An 11571-nucleotide genomic window follows, 5' to 3' on the forward strand; every position below is an offset into this window, starting at 1 on the left:
GCTTCATTTGATGAAGTGAATGGTGAGAGGGGCTACAGTGCCAGGTTAAGCAATTGGCCAAGACAATACTGTCTAGTTCCAAAATAAAATAAAAGCTAAAGTATTCCAAAATGCATAATTCTATTTGTCTGAGTAGATTGTGACTGATGCTTGTAACTAAAATGACATTTGACGGTTGTTGGGGAGACACGATTAAACAAGTCACATCTTAACAGCATGGTCACCCTTTTTCAATACTGCCTTCTAATTAAGCACTGTTACATTTTCTTTCAGTCAAGACTGAAGAGGGCAGTAGTTGCCTAGAGCTACTAAATTCGTGAAAAAACAGCCCCCTGGTTCTCTTTCTAAGACCACTGAATTGGCACAGCGGGGGCATGGCTGCAGAAGGCTCTAAAACAAATTTTTACACTTGCGAAATGTGCATTTCTATGGAAATTTGATGAGAGAAATCTCTTGTGGGGTTAAAATAATCTGCACAAATCAGATCAAGTTCAACAATTGTTCATTGCTTGTTGGCCAATAGCAATCGGTATCAACACTCCTGAGTGATCGGGGAGCCAGAAAGTAGAGAAACTTAAGTTTATTACTGTCCGCTAGCTAGTTTGCTAGCAAGCAGACAACAAGGCAGCTAACATGGAGAGTTATTGTGACTGATTAGCAGTAGCTTGTTCCTTGGCTTCCTTGGTAGTGTGTTAGCATTTAGCTAGCAGAACAGTAATAGTTCACTAATAGGCTACCGTTTTAGTTTTAAGTTAGCGTGTATATGCTGGGTTTTTTAAACGCGGGAAAACCCAGCTAAAAATATACAATAGACTCCTTTCCCATTGCCAGTAGACGAGTATGCCCTTCTGTTTCTTCTGTTGTCACTTTTGACGTCACGTACAGGCCAGTAAACAGGCGTCGTAAACAGTAGAAAGCAGCATGGAGGCCAGTGACAATGTTACGGTGGTCCCAATAGGGATTAGGGAGTAACAATGGATGTGAATTGGCAGAAGGGAGGATGGGAGATACTTGTTGAAAAAGTATCTATTTTTTAGATTTATTAATAAGAAAATAAAATATGCAACAAGAATTATTGCTCCGCAGAACTTTAAAACCAAAAACAAGCTTACCATAGACAGGTAGAGGCCGATCTATAAGGAGGAAGGAAAACAGTGTTAGATAAGGACAAAACAATGACTAAATCACTTGTAAACCAAAGCACAAGATCACCACTCTGTCAGGGTATGTGCAGGTTTGGACCCAAAATGCAGAAGGTAGGGAATAGGAGGCAGCGGAAAGGTTTTGAAGGTTTATCAAAATAAAATGGCTAACACCAAAGGGTGTCCTGAGGCAGGCAGGCAAAAGGAGTATCCAAACAAGAATCCAAAACACTTAGAAAACTGAAGACTAGGTAAATCATAAACCCCACAAGGACAAAGAGACACAGGGCCCGACACGAGGAATGACAACGAACGGAGAACAGACAAAGAAAGCACAGAGATTAAATACACAAGGTAACTAGGAACATGTGACATGAGGGCTGAAGAACCATGTGAAACACATCAGGGCAGGGCAGACAATCACAAAGGTGGGAAAACACACAAGGCAGGAAGTAAAACAAGACATGACACAGGGGAAACAGAGACTACAAAATAAAACAGGAAACAATAAACAAAATGACAGGGAACAAGCAAAGAGGGAATGCATTAACAAAATAAAACAGGAAAAACCACAACTGAAAACTACATCTATGACACACTCCTTTAAGGAAAAAGGAGTAAAACCTACCAACTCCACATGCTTCACCCAGCACCGTCAGCTGCCAGCCGGCACAAACAAAGGAGGAGAAGAGAGTCGAATGGAGCTAAGAAGAGAGGGAGGAGGCACAAACACACACACACACACACACACACACACACACACACACACACACACACACAACAAAATACATTGCCCTATGTACAGTGGGAACTTTTTTTATATGTGTCACTTATTCAGTCTCTCTTTCAAACTCATTGTTAAGTGAAGTGTGATTTATGCTTCTGCGTTAAATCTACGCCGTGGCTAAGTATGTAGGTACGTGGAGATATGGACCCTACGCCGGACCCTACGCCGTAGCATGACATGCACCACACAAAAAATTTAGCTACACGTTGCGGCTTTGCACATCACTCGGCCTTGGCTTGGTAGTGTTGCATTTTGATTTCCTGGTTCTCCTTCTCCATAAACAACATGAAATCAAGGAGAGAGATAACTTTTCCTGCTCCAGATTTCCCACCGTGGTCAGAAAGAACAGGGGAGACACTTTGTTTCTCTTGCTATGACTCTAAAGTCACTACTCGCTCCGAAGCTAATCACGTCACTCTCTCACTTGCTCTACCACACCCACGCACACACACATGCCGGCCCTGCTATTCTCTTAAAGAGATCGACGCACACACCAACGCACGAGTATAAACTTCAGGCCACTTACGTTGGCTACAGCGAGAGCTCTGTGTAGAGCCTCCGCAGGAACATAAATCACGCTAAATTTGTAACGATGTTCAAACACTGCTTGCACAGAGACGGATGTAATTTCAACGCGCGTCAAAGCATCACGCCAGAAAAGGGGCGAAAATGACCACGCCCAGGTGTCATGTTTCCATCACTGACGGTAAATACCTGTGACTACTGCAGAGTCATTTGTCCTGGAAATAAATGAAATAAATAAAAACCTGGTAGAGCGCACGCCCAATGTCCAAAGGGTAAGGTTCGGTTCCGACCTGTGGCCCTTTGCTGCATGTCAGTCCCCCTCTCTCTCCCCTTTCATGTCTAAATGCCAAAAAAAACAAAAACAAAAATGAACACCTTTACTCAAACTGGATCTCCAGAATCACATTTTATTGTCTAACTGGTACCTGCAGCAACACGCCACCATCAACCTAGCCCTTTGCATGTTGTTGTTTTTTAATTCAGTACCATTTACGGTCTGAATAATGCCTGCTGGGCTCAAACCTGCCTGGAAAATCTGTTATATGTCATCCCCATTGCTCTCCTCACAGTGTTGCCTTTACAGTGTGAGTTGTGCAATAAAGACAAAAAAACATCAAAAGGTAATCTGTGAAATCAAATTATGCCAAGCTGATATGCATCTGTCGAAAATGTGCTTCCTAGAAAGTTTCATCTCAACAAAGTGACAGAAAACTATGGATCAGACACTCTTATATCTGCCCATCAAACAACCACAGCTCAGTGCCAGGTCACACCAGTCAGTGTCATTAACACTGGCAGTTTCCATTTTGAGTCATATCCATGGGGATCTTTTCCATCATTGCCTTTCAACATGATGTGAACACATTATTAAGATCATACACATCATAGCAGTGTCATCCAACTCGTTGCTATATATAGCATTGTCCAGGGACCATGATGGATTTCCATTGGTTTTCCTGCAAAATGAAGGATGGTTTTAATGTGCTATTTCATTCGATTGTGGCACATTAAGAGGATATGCTGGTGACAATTTTGTCTGCTTGTGACAAATAATCCTTATTTAGAAGAATCCTTATTAATGGATCTGTTTCCCTTACAGTAAGTTTAAGGTGTTTGGTACTCCATCAAATGATTCACTAGAGCCCCTTTCAAACATGCACTGCAAACCTGAAATTATCTAGACATTACTCGACAGAGCTGTACGTGAGAACGCAAATGTCCGACAGTCGAATCAGACGGACCTTGCCCTGCCAGCTCCCGAGTCAGTGTAATGTCCGATTGAGCCCTAAGTGTGAGAATTCACAGCAAGCTAGTGGGCGTGTTGATGACGTTTCATGAAGCTGGCGTAATCTGCGTCCTGTCCTGCTTCCTGCGCGCTCCACCCAGGTGCCACCCCTCGTCTAAATCAAACGGAATATTTCCAGTAAGTGAGAGCCCTTCTGACATGTACAACCTCCTGCATTTACTACTGAAACTTAGTTGAGTAGAAATAGAAAAGAAAATGAAAAACAGTAGAGTACAGGAAGGGCAGTACCAAACAAACAACCAAACAACAGTGCAGTACTTTGTTACTTTCCACTAGGCCTACACACGACATGTATTGCTGCAGGTCATACAGTAGGTTTGTTTGTGTGTGTGTGTGTGTGTGTGTGTGTGTGTGACACATAGATTTTGATTGAGCTGGCATTGCGTGTTCCATATCGTATCTCTGTCCAGGGGGTCCAGTGGGGGAGAGAGACCAACACAAACCCATCTCCTCGGCTTCTGTGTCCTGAAAGCTATTAGAAATGGAAAACAGTCGATATTAGCTGAGTTGGAAAAATCTATCAGTATCATGTTAATGGCGTCCACAGCTGTAAGGATCCCGCCCTATGCCGAGCAGGCAATGCATAACTTGCTGAGCAGTCCGAGCCTTTGAAAACCATCATTAAAATTCAATATATTGCCTAGATAGAAATGCTGAGTTGCTGCATATTGCAGTGCTCCTCTGATTCATTGAAAAGCAATCATCCATTTGGGTTGAAAATTAGAATAAATCCCTAATGTAAACTCCAACAGGCTGGAACGTTTTTTCATCTGGTACAAACTGACAGACGGACAAAATAAAGAGCTGTTGGACACTCACTAAAAACACACTGTAAAAAGTCTCTTTGACATCTGTAGTGGGATCTCAATTCATTCTGCTCAGCTGACCTTTATTTGCCTCGGCGGGGCACTAATCCAAAATTAGACATCCCAAAACACTCATTATGTGCTGTCATTTTAATTTACTTTGGCAAGAAAGCTAATTAGTTACAAATTATTTTATTTATGATTATGCAATGAGAAGTGCAATTTGGGTAATGAATATTAGGAAATGTGGGCTCAGAACCATTTTGGAATGAAAGCTTCCATTTGGGAGCAGTAAAACACAGAATTGAAAACATTCACGATGAATAGAAATTGAAAATAGACAAGAAAAAGCAGTATATTGCACATGGACACAGTTTTGAAGACTACATTTCGGTACCTCTGTACACTTTGCCTCATACCCACCGGCAGAGCAATTTCCTTCAGTGGAAACAGCATGTCAGAGTGGAAGTGATTCCAACTGTGACCAGAGTACAGCAGAGTGATCCACAGCAGAACTGACCCTCCACAATACCTGCTGCTGCTATGTCACGTTTCAAAAATGTCTTTCTATCAGCTTCAGTAATGACATACAGCCTGAGGCAGAAGGGAACTCAACTGGCTGCTAAGCTCCCTACAGCTCCACATACATGACTAATTACAAGTGTTCACTTCTTTGATACTAATTTAAATATTAAATCAAGATCGGATTTGTATTTGCATATTCTACAATGACTGATGTCGTAATTGAATGTTGGCCTGCACATTTGGTTTTGCAAAGTTACTTCAATGCTACTAAGATTGTATCTTTTGAGTCAAAACACTAACTCCATATAGCAGGGTTCTCTAAACATACATTACTTGACACATGCCATGACCCAAGAGGAGCAGGGAAAAGTTCAGGTTCCCCATATGGACCAAAGTATGGTGGTAGACTGGGAGCTGGAGAGGTGCCAGTTCACCTCCTGGGCACTGACAATGTGCTCTTGAGCAAGGCACCGAACCCCCAACTGCTCAGGGTGCCTTTCCATGGGCGGCCCCCTCACTCTGACATCTCTCCATTAGTGCATGTAGAGGTACTGAGCATGTGTGTGTAATTCAGGCCTGTGTGTAATGTGTGTAATAAAAACAGAGTGAAAACATTGTAATTTCCCCTTGCGGGATTAACAAAAGTATACATTATACATTAAAATATTTAAAAGTTGCAGTTAGGCCAGTTTGCTAAATGTTAAAAGATGAATAAAGAGACCGTTTTTTTATGCAAGGGCTCACAATAATGGCAATGCATTCTAATGGTACCTGGAGTCACTGCAAATAAATAAAATAAAATAATATTAATAATAATTAGGTGTTCCTCTCATGGTAATGCACAACTCCAGCAAAAAGAAACAATTCACAATCAAAACACACTGTTTTCACACACTCACACTTTAGATTTTTTTGTCCATGCTGTTTTAGTTTCTGTGTGGAGCACTTTGGGCCATGTGATGTATGAAAGGTGCTGAATGTATACATAAAGTTAAATGCAGAGTACATATGACCTACCTGGTAGGCCTATTGGCATTGGCAAATAAAGATGTTATAATTCAAACGTCAATAAAAAGTCTACCTGTAGAGAGCCATCACTGTCTTCTGTCTGCGCTCGGTGAATCTGGTCTCAGCTGCTGCTCTGCCTGGGGCCTCCCATACAGACGCTAAAGGGAGCCTTGTGCATCGCTATCTTTCGCTGAGAGCCCCTGATCAAGCGTCAGTATGTGAGTTTGGAGTGAGAACGGGTTGGGTTGCTAGGTAGAAGGATGAAGATTTATCTAACTCAGACTGCCGAAGCCTCAAATTACTGGTAGCTTATGCTGAACCTGAAAATGCATTAGGTCAGAACTGTGGCTTTTGTTCCTAATTTTTTGAAGTTGGAGTCACGCTACAAAGATACCCATTCATCGCCAGTATGACAAGTGGTGGAATAAATATTCAGATACTCTACTAAAGTAAAAGTACTAATACCACACAGTAAAAACACTTACAGTACAGTTACAGTAAGCGTCCTGCACTAAAAATGTTACTTAAGTAAAAGTCTGTAAGTATCATCAGGAAAATGTACTTAAAGTATTAAAAGTAAAAGAACTCAATGCAGAACAATCCTCCCATAGTAGAAAGTGTAAAGGATCCAACCAGTTGTGTGTTTAATGGTCTAATCATCTCAGCTGGACTTGTAGCCGTTATATTGTTGGCTAGTTTACTTTAGAATAAAACATCAGATTTTATAAACTACATGTGTTTTGTGAGCAGAAATCTTAATGTGTAAAGTAACTAGTAACTAAAGCTGTAACAGATGAATGTAGTGGAGTAAAAAGTCCAATATTTCTCTCTGAAATGTAGCGGAGTAGAAGTAGAAGGTGGCATGAAAAGAAAAGACTCAAGTAAAGTACATGTACCTAAAAAATGTGTACTTAAGTACAGTACTCGATTAAATGTACTTAGTTACATTCCACCACTGAGTATGACTGACCATAGTCTCACTTTGCCAGACCTTCCTCCACAGCGCTGCAGAGGAAGGTCTGGCTACATCACATTCCTGGATGGGAGAAAAACGTGCTCTGGTTTATCGGCATTTCTTTAAACCAAACACAATCATCTTGGGTGGTGCTAAGAGCCGGACGGAGCCACGGTGCCTCTGCTAAATGGAGCTCAGCGAAAATTCTGACAGGAAGACTTCTAACTAATCATGTTTCTCTCTCTCCTAAACCGAACAGATGTTAGAATCGCCCACTTTAGCTAACCAATCAGAAGAGGCCCTGAAATTTTCAAGCCAATCACAGCACGCCACCTCTGTTTTAAACCTGTCTCTCTCTGCTGCCCAGTTGTCATTTCAGGCTAAGAACAACCCTCCTCCTCCCCTTGCTCCTCCGGCTTTTATCCCGCACGGCTCCTGGTTCCTCCTCCGACCAGACGGCATCGGCTCATCGGTTCGACATTCGGGTTCCTCACACCGCCATCAGTGTCTAGACTCCATGGGGGAATCAGCTTTTGGCCTCTAACCCCCTAAATATTATCATTCTTTAATGATGGAGTCTAATCTCCAAAGACTGTACATGTCATATTACGTTTTCGTACAATAAATATTTGCATATCTGCAACGAAGTCTCTCCTGATTGAAATAGTCTCAGGAAGGAACTTGTTTTGGTGGAACGTGTACGTTCAAAAGTAGTTTTAGTCATGCAACAGAAAACTCAGATTGGACAGACAGTCTAGCTAGCTGTCTGGATTTACCCTGCAGAGATCTGAGGAGCAGTTAACCATAGTCCTCACAAATCCACCGGAGGTTAGAACGCCAACACAAAGAAAGAGGAAGGTAATGGACATCCAGCCGAAAATGAAAGACATCCGGCGGAATTTCCGGCAGCACCGGAGCAATCCCGGAAGTGGAACGTTGTGGATTTAGATTTGACTGACCAAGAACCCTTTCAACACACATATGGCATCGGTGAATTGCATTAAGATAGACTTAAACTAAAAATCTGATTCTAAAGTTGATGTAAAATCATAAAGGGGGTCTGGCCTGGCACTTGGAAGGGGCAAAGCAATTTGTACAACTACTATTTATTGATTTTCCATCAGCTTTTAACTATATTCAATCCCACATTTTAGCAGACAGACTTTTAAAGACACATCAATCCAGGGCTAATAGCCTGGCTAGTTGACGTTTTAACCTCCAGACCCCAAAGGGTTAAAGTTAATAGGGTTTTATCTGGCAATCTTTAATCTTCTACTGGCTCCCCCCAAGGATGGGTCCTCTCCCCTCTCCTCTTTGTTTTATACACAAATGAATGCCGTTCACAATATGATGGAAGACAGGTTATTAAATTTGCAGATAACTTTAACATTGACCCCACTTTTATGAGAATGTTTTATTCCTGCTTTATTGAGTCTGTTTTAACCTTCTGTTTGCTGGTTTGGTTCTCTGTCCATAAAAAACTAAAAACGACTAGAGAGTACCGTCAGGACATGTAGCAAGATTGCAGGCATCACCTTCCCCACTCTCTCCCACATCTACTCCAACAGAGCGGCAAAGAAGGCCCAATCCATTGCAGCTAACCCTAGCCCCCCCTTGTCCTGCCAGTTTAAGCTCCTTCCCTCAGGCCGTAGGTACTCCGTGCCCAGATGCAGGTCCAATAGACTCAGAAACCCTTTTATCCCAACTTCCATTTCCATTTTAAACAATTTGCCAAAACTGTTTTAAATGTATTTATTTATTTACTATTGTGTTTTAGATACTGTGGGTATTTCATGTTTTGCTGTATTGTTGTGTGTCTTGTCCTTATGTCTGTCTGCTGGCTGTACTAACAATTACCTTGACCTTGGCCCTGATAAAACACACAGGCTTCCTCTGTGAAATTTTCTGCAGAATTACACAGACCGACTGCTCTCCTGACCACGTAAACAGTGTGTGTGTGTGTGTGTGTGTATGTGTGTGTGTGTGTGTGTGTGTGTGTGTGTGTGTGTGTGTGTGTGTTTGTGTGTGTTTGTGTGTGTGTAGGCTTGTTTAACTATATTCGTGGGGTCCAAAAACCGGGAGTCCAGTATACTTGTGGGGTCCCGACAGCTTTGTGGGGCCCAAAATGCTGGACCTCACAAGGTTAAAGGGCTGTTTGAGGGTTAAGACTCTGTTTTAGGATTAGGGTTAGAATTAGGTTATGGTTAGGGTGAGGGTAAGGGTTAAGGTTAGGCATTTAGTTGTGATGGTTAAGGTTAGGGTAAGGGGCTAGGGAATGCATTATGTCAATGACAGGTTCCCACAAAGATAGTGCCACAAACCTGTGTGTGTGTGTGTGTGTGTGTGTGTGTGTGTGTTTTAGTTGACCAGTGTGTACAGTATGTGTGAATGAAGGTCCGGACAGTCAGCCTGGTCCACAATCCCCTCCTATTATCGAGCAGCAGCAGGGTGTCTTTATCTCCTGCCATGCTCGGCGCTCTTCACTCTGGCAGGCTGTTGGGCATCCCAGCCGCTCTGGCACGGCATCACAGCCCCAGTTTTTGGAAAGAGCTCCACCACCCCGACACTCCTGGGTAGTGCTGAACTTCTGACCCCCGTCTGTCTTGGAGACAAGTGTCACTGCTCTGTAATCCCCTCATCCCTTCTTTACACCAAGAATGTATCGTTATAAAAAAAATGGCAGGTACAGCCTTGTTCCTGCTTCTGCTGCAAAGACAGCCAAGCTCCTCTCATTACAGAAAGAAAACATAATTTCTGTGATTTTCAGTGTGTGGCGTAGAAGAGAGGATGAGTGGGCTTGAATTTAGCCATCTCTACTTACCATCTGCTGTATCCGTCTCATATTGCCTGTGTGTAAATAAGCCTGTTTCAGCATGTAAAGCTGCGAGAACAGGCGGAGCTGAATGCAGCTGAACGAGTGACCGACTAATCTCCTTAACACATGGGACAGTGCCGGCACCAGGTCTAATTGATTCCCGAAAATGACTGGGGATGAACCTGCGAGGGAAATGAAAGGTTTGAGACTCCTGCGTGGGATTTAGGCTTCCAGCAGCAGCAGCAGCAGCAGCCAGAATCTCCAGGTGCTACGCGTCCCAATTTATAATCACAAGATAAAAAATGCAGATTGCTGCTGTTCCAATGAACATAAATTGACTTATATGCATTTCACTCTCCACTCCTTTAACCCTCCTGCTGTCCTCGGGTCAAACTTGACCTGTTTTCAAAGTTTCTACATCAGACATTTGGGTTTCTTTCAATCAAATTGCCCCAAAAATGACCTGAATGGTTCCATACAACGCTCTTCGCAGGTAAGATTAATGATCAGTTTACTACTTTTATTGAATTTTGAGTGTTTTATTACATTTTATAGCATTTGAAACATTGCAATGACATGGTTTTCTAAACCGTATCCTGACTAACCTTTGACAGTCTGTGATTATCCACTCAATCATAACTATTTGTCGAAATAATTCATAATTTCAGATGTTTTTAAAGGCCCTGAACACCCATACAGGTGTTTTCAGTTAATGTGGCTGATTGGGCCTCTTCCCAGGACTATGTGGGTGTCTATAGACTGATTGAGTGACATCGTCATGAGTCCCCTGTTAGTGCTGTTGCACCTGTTAGGGCGGGGCAAATCACAGCTGTATAATTCTTATTGGTAGAAAGAATTTGTGACCTAATAAGTTCCCATCAGAGCTCAGACTCACCTTCAACCTGAGCAGTCTAATCAGCCAGAATATCTGAAAACACCTGTGTCAAAAATGAGGTATAACGTCATATGAAGGAGGTTGTTTTGACCACGAATTAAAAAAACTTGTAAAACTAGTGGTTGTGGTAGTTGATGTTAGTGGTGAATCCGAAAAAATGGGCAGAAAAAAGCAACAGAAGACTCAAAAAAGCATCTAAAAACTGGTTAACCCGGGAGGACAACACGTTGCATGGTCAACGGGAAGACAACACAAGGGTACAAATATTTTCAACTTGTGACTGTCCGAGTGAGGAGATGTTTGATATCTTGCTCCCTCCTCCCTGTCGCTCCCATCATATATTTATAGAATCTCTTTCAGAGGTTGGGAAGGCAGAAAAAGAGATTATGATGGTTCCTCTGAGGACTGTCCTTTCGTGCCAAACTTCTCTATTTTTCCCCTCTTGCATCCAGACATCCCTCCTGATTGGGCTGTCAGACTTTTTCCTCCCAGACATCTCAATTTGTAAACATTTGAAAATATATTTCCATCTCACACTGTGTCTTTCTCGCAGCCGATGCAAGCAGACACTGCAAATGAAAGCGACATATTATACTATCAAATGTGAGCACTTAACCTTGGGTCTTTAGTGCTTACAAATGGAAATTTGTATATCACTTTAGCGTGATAAGTGTTTGCATGTGTTTAACAAAAAAAGGCCATCTCTGAAATCCTCTTTTATTTACAATGTTGACAGCAGACGATTATCAAATATCTGTTTATGATAGTAACTGCACATAGTCATGGCTCCAATAGTGGAAGTCCTCC

General features: G+C 42.2%; 1 long non-coding RNA gene across 1 annotated transcript; it reads right to left on the reverse strand.

Moving 5' to 3' along the window:
- Nucleotides 1-1378: 1378 nt before the first annotated feature.
- Nucleotides 1379-8901, reverse strand: LOC118493820. The gene is made up of 3 exons (XR_004895843.1): nucleotides 8437-8901; nucleotides 5616-5617; nucleotides 1379-1389 (listed from the first exon to the last, which is right to left on the reverse strand). It is a non-coding gene; the product is annotated as an uncharacterized LOC118493820 (long non-coding RNA).
- Nucleotides 8902-11571: the final 2670 nt, after the last annotated feature.

The sequence above is a fragment of the Sander lucioperca genome, chromosome 19 (genome assembly GCF_008315115.2).
Source record: "Sander lucioperca isolate FBNREF2018 chromosome 19, SLUC_FBN_1.2, whole genome shotgun sequence".
Classification (NCBI taxonomy): Eukaryota; Metazoa; Chordata; class Actinopteri; order Perciformes; family Percidae; genus Sander; species Sander lucioperca.